Raw genomic sequence first — 16,152 nt, 5'->3', positions numbered from 1 at the left:
ATTGACCTCGGGAAAAATTAATAAGCAGTAGCTATTTTTAATAAACCTTCCATTTATTTCCATTGCATCTATCCTCAGCAGCACGAAGAAATTTTTTAGGTTAAATACTAAGATTTGTACTTTGTTCTCCTACTGCTATTAGTATTAACTGTCAAAATTAGTATTAACATGTGTCACGAAAATAGAATTCTTAATTGTTTTACTAATTATTTAGCAATAATGTAATTGTAATCATAATAGAATACAGAGATGTAATGTCCTTTTATTTGCATTTTCTTTCTGGATTGGTATTGCTTGTATGTACTAAAACTTTTTTAAAAGCTTACTCTGTACAGTTTTCAGATCCTTTGTATTTTTCAAAGCTTTGTCTTTGGAAATAGAGTCAGATTTGTTTTGTACATCTAAGAAATCTCTACAGTTGAATTAAACTTTTTAAATTAAAAGTTTATCCTTATTCAAGTGTATGATTTAAATTGTTTAATGAGATGGAATGAATTTCCATCTGAATAGTATCTGTTTCATAGTCATGGTAGATCCCTTTTTATAAGACAAAGGAAATCTAAACAGAGGCATAATTGAAAAATTCAATGTTTTACTTGGTGTGCATACTCATAGGAAATTTTGAGATGTTTTACTTTGTTTAGTGTGGAGCTTTTTGTCTTGTAGACTCTGTTTATTGTTATTATTATTGGTACTACAATTAACACTTACATGACTGTATTATTCTAGTAATAAGGAGGTCATCTGGTCCAGCTTAAAAGAGGTCAAAGTTAGATGAGACCGCTCAGGCCATATCCAGTCGAGTTGCCACATCTCTGAGGGTTAAAATTCCACAGCCCTTCTGGGCAGCCTGTTACGGTGTTTGACAAGCCTAGCAGAGAAAAAAATATTCTTAGCATTTTGGCAGCTGTGTTGGGCTTAAATCAAAAGTATTAGGGTTAGTTTGTACTTCAAAAATGTAGAACATGTTTAAGTCATCCAAATAGCTTATTCACAGAAGAATGAACAATTAAGAAAATAATCTTCTGTAACAGAATTCTAGGCTGATGTCGTCTCTGCTGCAGCACCCACCTTCTTAACAGTTAGAACTTGAATTCAGCAGCACTCCTCTTGTCCTTATGCTACACATAGGACCTGTTTGCAGGACTTGATATTACTGGCTAGATATGAGATGGTAAACACCACTAGAAAAATTTCTTATTGATAACATATAATGTACGGACCACAGCTGATTAAAGCTCAGATGTACCTACTCCACAGACTTATTTATTTATACAGGAAACTACAGTGATGCCGTAGAGTGTTTTATGAGATGAAGGATTTTTATGTGTCATTGTTCATATCCTCTAGGAAGTTTTCTGTATCTTATCCTGTTCTGTGCCATCTGGACTATTAATGGTGGCAACAAGAAGTTTCCTATCATTCCTATTCATATCACAAGCCCTAATAAACCTAGACATTAAGAAGGTCTTTCTCTTGTAATATAAAGGACTATGTGGTCATATTTTTGCTATAATTACAGCAGTTTTGCCCTGAAAGTTGTTATATTGTAATACCGTAGTAGAGTTGGGGCTTTTTTTGAATTTGAATTAAAATCTCTGCAGCTAGAGTATTTCTTTGTACTGGTTCTTAAGGATGTAGCAGTCATTGCATTGGGATATTGGCAATTCTAAATCTTTTGATGCTTTTTAAAACTGGAATTGTTCATCATGCTACTGCTATTAGAATAAATCTTTTTAGTCAATGCCATTCTAATGTTAAACTTCACCAGGAAAAGGGCTGGATTTTAATGTTGTATCACTGCTACAGGTTACAGAAGATCAAAATTTGGTTAAAAATTGGCTTTGTCTATCTTGCAGTTCAGATGGAGGTTGTTCACAGTTTAATTTAGGGAAATATTTTGTAGAGACATAAAAGAAAATGAAAAGGACAAGCATTTCCCTGTCATATTTGCAGGTTTAGAGCTATTTTCCTTATTTTCCTTTCCTTTTTCCTTTTTTTTTTCCTTTCAGTGGCAACTGTTGGAAGCTGCTCAGGAGTTTGGAATGTTAGAGTAACTCCCAGGGAGCTGGATTAGTGGGCAGGTGATGCAGTCATGGGTATCACATACCTCTCCATTTTTTCACATGGATATTACCTTCATGTATATGGGGTGTGAGTGTGTGTTATGTACATATATCTTCCAGAAACTCCAGGCAGCTGTATTTTTGTTGATAATATATATGAAACAGCGTAACAGTCAAGTGGTGGGAAAAACAGTGGATTTCTTGAATTTATGAAATACTGCATAAGCATCCATTTACATTCTAGGTATGAAAACATAAGCCTGAAATTCTTTTTCTTTTATTCTGTAAAATTATCCTTTCTCTGAACAATGAACATTTTCATTTTAAAAAGTAGACCACAGGATATGTTCATAACATGATGACAAAAACTTATTGTAGTCTGCAAGTTAATAAAGAGAAGCCATGTGATGAACACAGTTTAGTTCTACTTTTGTCCCAGATGTCTTGGGTCTAGAAATTGAAGATAAGTTTCCTGCACACTAGTGCAGGCTGTCATTGCTAAGTGTTTCCAGACTCACTGTGTGTGTGTGCTTTAAACCCATGTACACATAGTGTATCTCGTGCATAGGGGATAGTACAATTTTAATTCTAGAATCATCCTCTGCACATTGATTCTTACAGACTGACTGATAAGGTTTAGTGGGGGGATTTTGTCTAATTTTGTTTTCATGGAATGTTCAATATTTCGTACTTTTTATTTCCTCCTATTTAAAATGGTTAAGTACTCCCATAAATTAGAAGCAGTTTTTACTAATAAAGTAACTTGGAACCAAGTTGTCTTCGATGACCTGCCTGTCACCTGGGAAGGAGGAGAGGTTGAATGTGCTTGAACCAGCTGATGTTCTGCAGACCAAGACAAAATCCCTGCAGGAAGGCTGAGGTTTCCCTGCCACAGAGAACACTGCTGTTCTCTTACACGTGAGCATAGTGTTTCCCCAGGCAAGCACTGGCATGAAGGTGAGAGTACAAGGTGGGTCTTCTGCCCTTCTACGTACTGGTTGAGGGAAGCAGCAAGTGTTTAGCTGTCTTTTTATTCTTACGCTGGTGTTATAAAAAGTTTTATCCTTCTGTTTATGGACCATGTGAAATCAAAGGGAATTTTTCGTCATCTTTGTCATGCATTGCAGGAAGCCTTATGTGAAGAGTCAAAGCTGTTGTGTTTCTGCAACACAGGGCAGAAGTTTTCTGTGGCTGTGTTTCTGCTATAATCTATCTCACAGAAAAGAAAACCAGCCAGCATGGTTGGTTTGAAAATCAACCAGCATGAGGCTAGTGAAGCAATACTGGGTTTTTATAGCTATAGCCGTGTTGGAAGGATCACTCTGAGAAGGCTCAATTAGAAAACAAGATTATTTTGGACCTGGGAATTACTTTCTAGGCTTCAAATGGAGCTTTAAGTGTTCATGATCCAAACTACGCAATTCAAGTGCCCATAAAAAAGGGACATAGAGTTCTTAAACTGGGATATGGAAAAAGGTCTAGGTTTCTATGGATGGTTGCTCAGCACCATTCTGAAAATATAGCTGTTATTATATGGTGAGCTAGGTTATGAGCCTAGGAACTCTGGTGTCCAAAGTCACAAGTCAGTTTTGAAAAGATAATCAGTAAAATTAATTCCAATTAGGAAGTATTGTATGGTATAAAGATTGTCTGAAGATATTTTAATACAACTCTCTTCCTGCCTTTAAGAGCAGGAAGCTCTCGATGCATTCTGAAACAAAGTATCATGTATTAAAAACATACATAGTTTTTAAAAAAGAATTTATCAGTAAGAAGTATTTTTATTCAGAGAAATAACAAAATTATAGCAGTCTACATATAGAGCAAGAACTTGGTAGCCAACCAATACTGGCATGGTGTACGCGTGTAGTGTAATTTTGTTTTACTTTAATTAAAAAAATAATAATTGATGACCCCATGATTCTTTATGGCAATAAGTTAATTGTATATCTCATTTAAGGAATATAGATCACCTGCAGCATTGATGCTCTTGATTTCAAGGATCTTTCTAAAGAAGACATCTAGATATAGAAGATGTGGAGTTTTTGGAGGTCTTGTAAAATCTCTCTTGAGTTTTGTCTTAAGTGTGGTGTATTTAAAAGACTAAAAGTTCCCTTGGATCATTTAACCTTTACAAACTCACTTCTGAAACCCGTTATGAAATGGGTTTGTAACTTGATTCTGAAATTACCATCTACCTACTGCAGAATTGGTAGGAGGCATAGAAGTGGTTTTATGACCTACTGTAGTAGAAAATAGTAGCAAACTGACTGAGGTGCAATACAAAAGTATTGTAAAAACGTTTGATTGCTGTTTAAACCTAAACAGGAATGTATAAAAACAATAATAAATATGTATGCAGCCTTCTAGTATGCTTGGTTGTACAATTTTTGACTGGAAAAGCATAAGTGAGTAATTAGATAATTGCTGCCTTGATTGAGCTTAATAGGAAACATTTCAATTAGGCTAAAACTACACAGAGAGGAAGTGGGCTTTTACAAAGGGAAACATTCCTTGTCATGCAACTGTCAGCATTCGCCCGCATGAAGAGGTGGGATTAAGTGGATCTATGCAAAGGAAACAAAAAGAAGGGAAAGAAAAGGAAAAAAAAAATGCTGGTGTAATTATACTGGTACATAAACAGTGTCTTCTGATACAATTTCTTGATGATTCCAGTTTTGATAACATAGCTCTTATAAACTTCTTGGCTTCAGCAAATTAGGACATTAAGTCCATAGAAGAGGTCAAGTTTCTGCTTTAAAAAGAGAAACAGAGAGGAGAGAAAACTTTTCTCGTTCTCCATAATTTAACATTTTTCAGATTATCCTCACCTGCCAACAGTGTAAAAAGTAGTGTGAGAACTGTATTTTTTTCCTTCTAGAAAGTGTCTGTGCACTATCTAGAGTACAGGAATTTCTCTGCAGAACTACTTTCGTGTCAGGAGCCCATTTCCTCTTGATGGTATATGGATGACCTGGGACTCCAAGACAACTGGGGCCAGTTTTCTCATGGGTGCTTCCAAAGACTCCAGCCATACCTGCTGGTGCATGTGTCAGTGTAGCTCATGGGTATTTTGTCCATGTTAATGCCATCCTTACATTCATACCAACAAGTAGGAAAAATAGTTTTTCTGTGATTGGCTGGTATGTTAAAATAAAACTGAACAGATGCTCTGTTGTCTTCTAATATTACCTCCCCCCTCCCACCCCTGCCCCGAGGCTGCTTTGCCACTGCTGATGAAATCACACACAATTACATACCCTGTAAATCCATTACAGCTCTTATGGGCCCAGAAATGCAGCTAGAGCCAGGGAGGAGCAGGAGGACTGACAAACATGAGTTGAGCAGTATGCAGGAGAGTGAGAAGTATGTGTATGGCACACAGGTACTGCTTTTTCCTTGTGGAAAAGGCCTTTCCTTGTTTTGCCTGTTGGGGCACACAGCTCCTGAACAGCCATTTACCACCGAAGAAGGAACAACTATTTTCATCTGGCTAGAAACTGTTAGGTTATAAATACCTGCTCAGTGGCTCTCTAAGCCACTGAGTCTTTATATGACATTACCATAGTTTCAATAGTTTATATTCAACTGTTAAGAAAGTTTTCTAAGCTAAGAAGGACTGTGCTGGTTTTAATGCTCTGATCGAGGACACATCCCTGTTGCAAACAAAGCTGGTGTTAGGCATGAACAGTCGATCAGGAATGTGTGGCTTTTGTTGTGGGAGTTGTGAATACCATTGGGAGAAGTTAAATTATCTGCTAAATGTTGCATAAGTGTCCTAATGTGACATTACTAGATACTTAGATACTGATGATTTGTCTTTTGGAAGCAATGCCTAATAGTGACACCAAATACTTGTATTTATTAAGGACATTAGAGAAGCCTATGACTGTGTAGGATGTTTCCCATTGTGATATTTTATTCTGTAGGCTGGAAAATTTCAATGATGCTTGAAGGAATTTCACCTGTTTGAGGGGGGACTAGATTTCATCAGTCGGTGTTTTGCAACTTAGTGTCTAACTTTGGGTCTGAAAATGTGAAGTGTATTAATCTTCCTTTAGTAGGAGTATGTATGGCGGTTTTGAAAACAGTAAACTTTTGAATATGTCTAAAGAAAAGAAGGATTATTTCTAGTAGGTTTATACCTGCAATCCTGTATTTGGGCACCAGAACAAATAGTGCCCAACAAGAGGGTGCTGAATTCCATTAGGAATGGACTGCTGATTTCAGAGGATGGCTTGCTTTATGTGCCAGAAATGAGAATGAAGCTAGTGTGAGTGTGAGCTCATCAATGAAGATAAGATTATGGTAGTTTCCATTTACATGCACCAAAACTTAATGTGTAGCATGAAAGACTCATGTTAAGACACTAGCTTTTCTGGTTTTCTGCATGCAAAAGTTTATTAAAAACAAAGTTCTTTTTTCATATACTAAATATTATATAGAATTTTCATATTTTCACATAGTACTACCAGTAATTCCTGTGAGTTCCTTGTGGAATTATTACAGTTGCTGCTGAAGCCTGGTGTCAGGTTTGTTTAGCCTAGAAATAGTTGGCCTGAGGTAAAGGACTATTGGAGGTTTTCACATTTGCAGTTATAATTTAGTAATTTATGTTTGCATGAAGTATGACAAATTGACTAATGACTGCCCTAAAGTGAGATACCATCCTGGCATTTCATATGCAGAAATCTTATGGCAATATCAAGTGGGCTGTCTACCCTAGACAGCAGAAGTAACTCTGCTGTTCCATTCTTAAATTTTATATTTTAGTTAGGTATAGTTCCTCCTGTAGTCTTTTTTTTCCAGGAGCTGCTTTTAACTAGAGTTCTGCATTATGACAGAAGTTTGACATTCTGCCAGAAAAGTTGGAAATGAAGGCAACTTAAAATAAATATTGGTGATATTTCTCTTTCTCTCTCCCTTTCTCTTTCTCTTCCTCTCTCTCTCTCTCTTTTAAAGGAAAGGCATATGTTCTTATCCTAACTTATCCCAGTAGAGGGTCAATTACAACCAGTTGGCTGCAACTCCAATCCAAGAAAAATACTGAGTACAGAAACTTCAGCAACAGGTACCAAGGGCCTCTAGTACAGTCATTCCCAGTACATATGAAATGTGAACATAAAGCCTATGGGTAAGATATTTTTAGGCCCTGAGTTTCCCATGATGGTCCAAAATGAATCAATAAATTAAAGCAGACATTTTTGTGTAGTTAGGTATTTTCCTGGATAACTCTTTAAATGTCCACAATAGTATGAGATCTTTTATATGAATCGTGAGAATAGAACAATGTCTTATTTAGAAAAATATGCCTTGCCAAATGTTCACAGATAGGCATATACTCTGCAACTTGCTCTTGTAGAGTCAAGTAAACATTAAACTATAGAGCTAAATAAAAGAACAAACATATGCACAATAATCACGCAAAGGAAAAAAAAATACACACGTGGTCTGTTTTGCTGATGTCAGTCCTCGTGTTCTCGCACACACTACATCTTAGGACCAACTTGCAGTAGTGAATTCACCTCTGGTGAAATAAGTTTCTCCCAAATCAACTAAGGCATAAAAGCAACAGCATATTAATGCCTGGACTCTGCCAGATTGACATGGCGGCTTTGGTCACTGCACAGATGTGACAGTGTTGAGACCAAGGCCAATAATGTTAGTATTTAGCAGTATCTTCAGGCAAGTATGTTTAAAGACTAGGCAAACTTTAGACTAAAAGATATGTGATTTATTCCACAGACAAGCTGCAGAAAGAGAGGTAAATGTTATTTGTTTTTGATGGAAGCATTTAATTAAGCTGGCTTCTCTTCTACGTCTCAGTATTTACAGAATGAAGGGGGAATATGTGGCTGCTAACATTATTACTTAGGCTGAATGTTAATTAGATTTAGAAATCTAATCTTTCACAGGTTTGAAATGGCCCTGTTCCACCTTAATCTCTATGCAGGAAACCTTTTGTGGCAGCCCTTGCATGCATTTCCTTTCTATGTTTTATCCCTGTGCGCCTTCAGTATGTAACTCAGTCATTCTTAGCCCTTAGAGTTCTTGGATGGATGTGATGGAACAACACCCTGATCATTCTGTCGGTGTTCAAGGAGTGGAAACAAAACTCTTAAGCACCAACTTAAGAGTCAAGGCTTTCCAGCCACAGAAACTAGTTGTTCAAAGCTTCTATAGGTTCTGTAGCACAAACCAGCAGATTATATGAACTCATCTGTTTCCAGACTGGTTAAAATATTTTTAATGGAACATATTTCTCTATAGAAGATAAAAATGCAGTTTTAGTGCAATAAGAAGGTTTTCTGGGGTCACCTTATTTTGATAACTTCTCAATAATAAGAATAGAAATTCATCCAATAATTTTCTGAATTCATTTCAAAAATGTGTAGGTTTAATATGATAAAATATTTTATTTAAATGATTTTGTCGGACTTGTGTGTATGTGTTTTCAATATTTATGTATAACATTTATTTCATCTTGTAACTTACATTTGATATCATAATATGTTTTAAGTTTTTAAAAATATTATAATTGGCATGCTAGGAAATTAATTTTTTTACTCTTGAAAAACTGAATATCCTAATACTGCCAGAAGGAAAATTTGTCATTATAGAAAGCAAGATTGGTTTAGTAGTCCTAATACTTTTTCTCTTGAATTTTTAGTCTGTGGAAATTGTTAAAATGTTCCTCCCCTTATTTTGATTTTTCCTTTCTCACAAGTATCAAGTTTGCAACATAATGAAAATTCTAGTTAGACTGTCCCTACTGTTGAACACCGCAGGAAATTTGCTCAGCCTTTAAAATTGCTATCAAGTTGTTTCTGGTGATACTAAGTATTTCCGTTAGAGTCTGCAGCTCTGACAGTAACTAGTTTTCCCTTTTTTATATGGTGTATTGGACGAGTTTTCCACATAAAAATTGTTGGTTTACATGCTGTTGTCATACAGATAGGTGTAATTTACTTTTAAAAAGAAATTTAAATGAATCAACAACTGTTGAAGCTTATTGTCAGGCATGCTGATACTTTGTATAGATGTAATAAGATTTGTGGTTAAACCCCTAAAACAGAGATTTGGGAAATCTGTCTTTAATTCCTAATACTTTCAAAACCATCCTATCCAACCTTGGACAAAACATTTTTCATAAACAAAAGAAATACTTTTTCATTATCTCATGATCTTTTCTAATAATCCCTTCATTTATTGTTTATAAGGCATTCTCATGAAGCTGTCCCAGTTGTTGAAAAGCTGTAAGTACCTGAGGACATATCCTTTTCCCTTTTGGTTAAATGTTGCTTAAATGGCTTCTTCAAAAAGATTAATGCTCACAATCTTTTTTCTTTTTCTTTTTTGTAAAACTAGGAGAATGACCAAGATTTGGTTGTTTGTTTTCTTTAAATAAAATACAGGCCAACCTAAAAACTGAATGGTCTTATATCTTAAGGAAATTACTATAAGATAAAAATTAAAATACTGAAAATTATCACATTAGTGCCTTAGTAGACTTTATTAAAATTAAATATATTCAGATATACCAGTAAACAGAATGCTGATTTCTTTGAGGATTCTTTTTGTTTAGGCATTGTTTGGAAGATATTGCTTAGGGAAAAGAAGTCTCTGGTATACAAAGCAAAGAGATAAGTGGGGTATCTAATGACAAAAGGGTGATGTTGTAATTAGTTTGATTTAATACATTTTAGTGTTTGCCCAAGCTACTTTGTGAAAAAATTTTGAATATCAAGTTGATTGAAAGAAATAAAAGCAACCTGTGAATGATTTGCAAACTCTAAATAATAATAATTGATGATGACACTGACATCTCACTAAGCTGCCTGCAGTGAACCTGAGACTCAGTGTGACTCATATTTTATGTCTGTACTGTACAAATCTGATAAGAAAATCTGCAAACAAGGCAACTTTAAAAGCACATTGTTGTGTTTGAGTTTGGCTGTGAAAAACTGGCATTCATCAAGGGAGCCACACTGTTAATCAACCTACTTTTGCAGAACAGAAAGCTGCTGATTTCCAAAATGTTAAAGACATCAGACAGCAACAGCCATCACTTTTTTTGAAGAATACTAGCTTGGGGATACTGCAGAGCAGTAACATTGTAGTTCAGTATTCCAAAGGTTAAAATTGCAGTGGGAGTGTAGCCTTGAATGACAAATGCTGGGATATGGTAGATGTGAATTTGGTAGATTTGAACCACCTCTGCTGGCTGCATTCGTTTCATAAGCTTCACTGTTTTGCTAAGGACCACAAGGTCATAGAATCATAGAATGGCTTGGGTTGGAAAGGACCTTAAAGATCATCTTGTTCCAAACCCCTTGCCATGGACAAGATCAGTGTAAGACTCGTAATGCACAATGTTTTGGTGACTCAGGAGGCTGTTCATGAACCAAACGAATGAGATGGAGAAAAATGCCGAAATGCCAAGGTAGATATGTTGGAAGGACATACAGGACGTACTATGATAAATGGTGTCCATCTAGTATTTCCTGTGAATACAGAGGTCAAACAGTTGGGGAATTCTCAGTAGCTTTTGATTAGAATATGCTGATCCATTATACCTCAAAAAGTACCTGAAAGTCTAGAATAGGCATACAGAGATTTCCTCCTCACCGACTATTTCATTATTTATTTGCTTATTTAACTGCTTTTATTGTCAAAGGTTCATCGTAGTTTGCTTCAACATTGTGGATGTTATCCCCAGTTATAGTTATGACTACTAGAAAAGACTGGAATTGAAAACTAAACTCTCATAGCCTGCCAAATATTTTGTTGATAGTATTTTTGGTTGCATAGAAATAAAGCTAATGCTGAGACTTTTGGACAAGTGAATACATTTTTTCGGCTCTGAGAAAATTATCAGTGACTTTGTTTCAGCAGGAATTTTCTATGCAGATGTTGTTGCTCCAGACTTTGGCATAAAAATTGCAATTAGACAGAAATTGTTGTCACCTTTTCTGAGAGCTGGAAGGGAAATACTGTGTTTTATGAAAATGCATTCCATTTCAAAATTTCTTTTTTTTTTCTCCATCTCCTTTGACTGACAGTTTAATCTAAGACCAAAACTTATAAAACAGGTATGAAAAGAATAAAGGGAAGAATATAGAAGAAAATTTAGCCATTGTCCCATGACAAGATGTGGGTGGGTCAGGTATTCCACAAAATGCGGAAGCTGCTTTGTGGAATCAGTACAGTACCTCTTAGATCTGAGTACTCTCGATACCTGAAATAATAAAATTAATCATTTTCTTGTCAAATTAGGAAATAATGAATTTGTAGCTGATCAACTTGCAGATAATCATTTGGAGATAATCGGGTTTGCTACATCACTAAACAGTTATTTTCAAGCTGTTTTCTTTTTGGATTCTTAACTTCTATATCAATATTACTAAGTGGTGTCTGTTTCCTTCTTTTAAATACTTATTTCTATTCTTGTTTTGCTAAGCTTCTTAGTACCAGCAGCAACTGCAGAAGTAGGACAACAAGAGGAAAATAAGGAGGAGCTAATAACATATTAGTTATTTCCAGCGCAGTCTTTGTCTTAGAAAAGTGTCAAGAGAAGGTAATATCTTATTTACCAAACTTTAGCATACTTACCATTAAATCTCTGACTCAGCTCCTGAGCCAGCAACCTCTGTATGAAGCACGTTTTCAAAAGGCTTGTGCAACAAACATTTTTTTTGCAATCAAAATTTTTGAGAATATATGTTATTCAGTTACCAAACTTGGAGAGGCATGGAGTTATAATACCAGATGTGACTCTTTACAAAGCTAGACACATTCATCAACTGCTCACAGTGTGTTGGCTTCTTATTCTGCTTCCTTGTCACTTGCTTATAGGCCTGAGGAGCATGCTGTTTCACAAACATAAATTCTCATGATTTTAAGGTTCTGGGTATGGTCCAGTATCCTCTACCTCCTTTGGCAGCCTCCAAGGGTAAGGAACAAAACAGACAATATGTGGCCAATTTAATTTGAACTGAATTTGTGATATTCCATTTCAGTGCCCAGTGATGAATTTCCTAGTAAAATATTGCTTAGAAACATGTGGCTTGGGTCTGAAATCATAAAACCAGTCAACAACACATATCTTCTTATTGTAGATGCAAGTTGGGCTACTATAAAGATACAAATTAGTGCTTTAAAACTGCTGATTTTCTTTTATTTGATTTATAAGTTAGTAAAGACAAAAATAATGCAGAAAAATAAGAATCCTCATTAAAAACAATTTGAGAATATTTTTCATTTGTTATTGATTTTTTTCCTGTATTTTTGAAGAAGTTAAAAAAAAATCCCTTTTCTGATTGAGATAGTGGAATATTATGAGAAAGAAAATAATTGCCATTCTTTTTTTAATTATTTGTACAGTTTGGAACATTTTCATTTGAAAAAGCCTTTAAACTGAAAATATGGAATATTTACAAATAGAGAAGTTGTCTCTAAATCTAATAGCTGTTTAAATCATTTCAGGGGGCTCTAAATGTGCATTTCTGATGTTGTGGTAGATCTGATGAGTGTTGTTGCACAATAGCAGGAACAAGAAAGCAACAGCTCTACTGTTCATTCTGGCTGCTCTGTTTCCTTCTGGACCATTGACAGCTGCTTCACAGTTTGAGATTCCCAGCTGAGGCCTCTAGGATTAATGACTCCGGAGAAAAGCTGAGCCTGTGTAACAGTATTTCTTACAGACAATAGGAGTGAGGAGACAGAATATTTTACAAAAACTGTGCATATCAAAAAAATTTACCTGAATCTGAATCAACTTATATTCCATTTCCAGTGATGCTTCCAGCTTCTAAACCACGTAAGTTTTCATTATGCCTTAGGAGGTGGCTGGAAGGAAAAGATGGTTCAATAGTATATATATAACAAGACTTACAGAAAGAGCATTCTGAAATGCATACATGTAATTGATTAAAAATTGGTTGTTTAGACTGATATTAAATTGAATAACTATTGAACGGGAGCCAGAGTATGGTTTGAAAGTGAAGGTAGCAACAATAAATTTCACAGAACTTCCCATCAGCAATAATATCTGAGTAGATGTTTGTCTATCCCTATTGAATATGTTCTGCTGTGAACAAGAAATGCTACATTTTTAACATGAACAAAAATAGGTACTTCAGAAGCCACAGAAAAAAATAGTCATTTTGAAGTTTTGAAGCAAAAGTGGAGAGTATAAAGTTGAAGTGATAGAAGCAATAGGTGCATGCCAAATGATGTTTTGTATATGAATATCTCACTTTATAAATCAGTAATGTTGATATTTGCCCCATAACATTGATTTATTGCTTTCTTTCTTTGCATTTTGAAACAGTGACATTTTTGATTGCACTGAGAGACTGTCACACAGAGAATAAACACTTGGAAATCAGTTATTCTGCTCCTGCTAATAACAGATTCATGTCCATTTCAAGAATCCTTTGCAGAGAGAGGTGGTTTTCATCCCTACAGGATAAAGGCAATCACTGATAGGATAATGACAACAATTTTCTGATGCTCTAATCCCTTGAAAAGAATTTTTGTCTTTTTGAAATATTTTATCAATATCTTCTGGAACACAGCATCAATTTTTTATCTCTTATATCCACCTGGAGCAAACATTATATATTCTACAGATAAAACTTCAACCTTGCAAGTGGAAGTACTATATAAATCTAGAAGAGTGATAGTATGGTTAAATACAGAAAAAGACATAGCTATATGAACATGTCAGAAAAACCTGTTGTGGTCTTAATGTAGTTTTGTTAATAGATCATATAATACACAAGTATACATAACCAATTGGTAATACAAGACAAAATACTCTTCAACTATGGTTGTTCACCGAAATAATGCTGTACTTTTTTATTGTCTGAAAGTCTAAATAAGTTCCAGAAAACAAAAAGTTCTTGTGTGCTTTTGTTATGTTGTCTTACCCGTAATTTCCTAGTAAAATTCAACATTTAAGCGTTACACTTGCAGTGAATTTGAAAATCTGTTCTCGCCCATGTATGATTTCTCATTTCGGAAAAAACAGATTGGCAAAATTGGGCAGAATACTTTTTTACTCACTGAAAGGCATTCATTTACATGGCAGATAGAATATTTTTTGTGTGTTTGGTGTATTAGAGGATATTACTAGAAGTTGTTGAGTTTTCTTACCTCATTTTGGATACTGACTACTGAACATGTTATGAATTTGAAAAATTGATCCTAAAATATTTCTGAGTATACTGTTGGGTCTTGTTGCCTCTAATCAATCCACTAATTTCTGAAACATAGCTGGACCAAATTAATTTCTGTACTTCTCAGTCTCTTTTGTATTATCGCTACCTTAAAAATTAGTATATTTTCTTCTGCAAAGTTCAAATCCAATTTCAAGTGTGTCTAAAATCCTAACTGCATGAGATGTTTTCCTATTGAACTAGATAGCTGACAATGCTAATGTAATTGCAGTACCACTTCTCAGTTGTTTATAAGGCAAATAGAAGCACTAGGGTGCAAACTACAAATTACTAAATTGGAAAAAATATATTTTTAAAAAGGCAAAAAGCTTATACTTTTCTTAATAACTCAAAGGGATTGTGAGGTTCTAAAGATAGTTCACCCCCATAGAAATCTCGTGGGACATCATTAAGTGGAGAATTCACAGATAATTCTTCCAAACAACTTTTTAGCTAAAGCAAAGTGGTCAAAGAAGAGGTAATCTTGACATATTGACATTTGCTATCCAGTCTTACTTCAGGTCAGTCATCACTCGATCACTCCAAGAGATTAAAAAAAGAACAGTATGTGTAAGATTACAGTCCACTATTCAGAAGTCTGAATAGATGGGTTAAAGTGCCTGAGAAATTAGTAATTTCTGTACAAGATGTAGTGTGTTAAATCCTTACGAGAATGGTTAACCTAGACTGACAGAAGAAGACATTCAGAACAAATTTAAGGCATTTCCTAATTGGACCATTTGCATCAGAATACTAATGGTATCATGGGCTGCATCAGGAGGAGTGTTCCAGCATGTCAGGGAAGGTTTTTCTTACCCTTTACTCAGCACTGGTGAGGCCACACTTGGAGTTTTGGGTCCAGTTCTGGAGTCCCCAGTACAAAAGAGACATTGACAAAATGCAGAGTCCAGCAAAAGGCCAGCAAGGTGATGAAGGGACTGGATCATCTTTCTTGTGAGGAAAGACTGAGAGCTGGGATTGTTTAGCCTGGAGAAGAAACAGCTCAGGAGAAGAGAAGCCTGTACACATCAATGTGTACAGATATCGGAAGGGAGGGAGAGAGAATGCAAAGAGAACAATGCCCAAACTCTTTTCACTGGTGCTCAGGGACAAGACCAGAGACAACGGGCAAGGGAGAGTCCCTCTGATGATCAGGAAACACTTTTTCACCACTTTTTTACCAGTGGTACAGGTTGCCCAGAGAGGTTGTGGAGTCTCCGTCCTTGAAGGTATTTAAAAGTCGTCAGGATGTGGTCCTAGGCAACCAGCTCTGAGTGATCCTGCTTGAGCAAGGGGCTAGACCAGATGATCTCCAGATGTCCCTTCCATCCTCAACCATTCTGTCATTCTGTCATCATAACATATTGAAAGATTATGTAACAGCATTCCATCTCTTCTATACTTTCTTGCTATAAAAGTCCTGACTTGTTTTCCCTTTGAAGTATTGCATACTAGAGTACTTTCAAGATCACCATAAAATGGACTGTGTTATATTGACTACCCTATAGACTATTGAAAAAAATTAAGTTTCCCAAATCCAGTTCTCTTATTTGTGGTAATGCACACAGGTTTCATCTCATATGCTTCAGCTCACTACATCCCTCCTTCCACTTGTCTGATCTACCTCTGTCAGGATCATTCTATGCAAATTTCTGGAGGTTTGTGCTCTTCTTTTGTAGCTAGTTTCATTTAGGCTGTCTGTAGTTAAGTGCCAGCATCTCTCATATAGCTGCTTCTTTCTTTTCAGTTTACTCTCTTTGGAATGGAAGCATTCAGCATGCAGGTCCTTCAGTCTCTGTAGGATTTATCTCTTTCTTGGCATAATATGTGGTACCTTCTGTACTTGGTGTTTTATCCAATGCAGT

At 35.6% G+C, this 16,152-nt stretch overlaps 1 protein-coding gene across 1 annotated transcript in view; it reads left to right on the top strand.

Moving 5' to 3' along the window:
* Positions 1 to 16,152, top strand: part of SLC25A21 (solute carrier family 25 member 21) — a gene marked incomplete at its 3' end in the record, with an annotated part of 246,503 nt that overhangs the window by 72,633 nt on the left and 157,718 nt on the right. The window lies entirely within an intron of this gene.

This window comes from Pipra filicauda, unplaced genomic scaffold, assembly GCF_003945595.2.
Source record: "Pipra filicauda isolate LSUMZ 115617 unplaced genomic scaffold, ASM394559v2 scaffold438_size560415_pilon, whole genome shotgun sequence".
In the NCBI taxonomy this organism is placed as follows: domain Eukaryota; kingdom Metazoa; phylum Chordata; class Aves; order Passeriformes; family Pipridae; genus Pipra; species Pipra filicauda.
The sequence above is the reverse complement of the archived record's forward strand: the minus strand, read 5'-3'. Positions and strand labels throughout refer to the sequence as shown.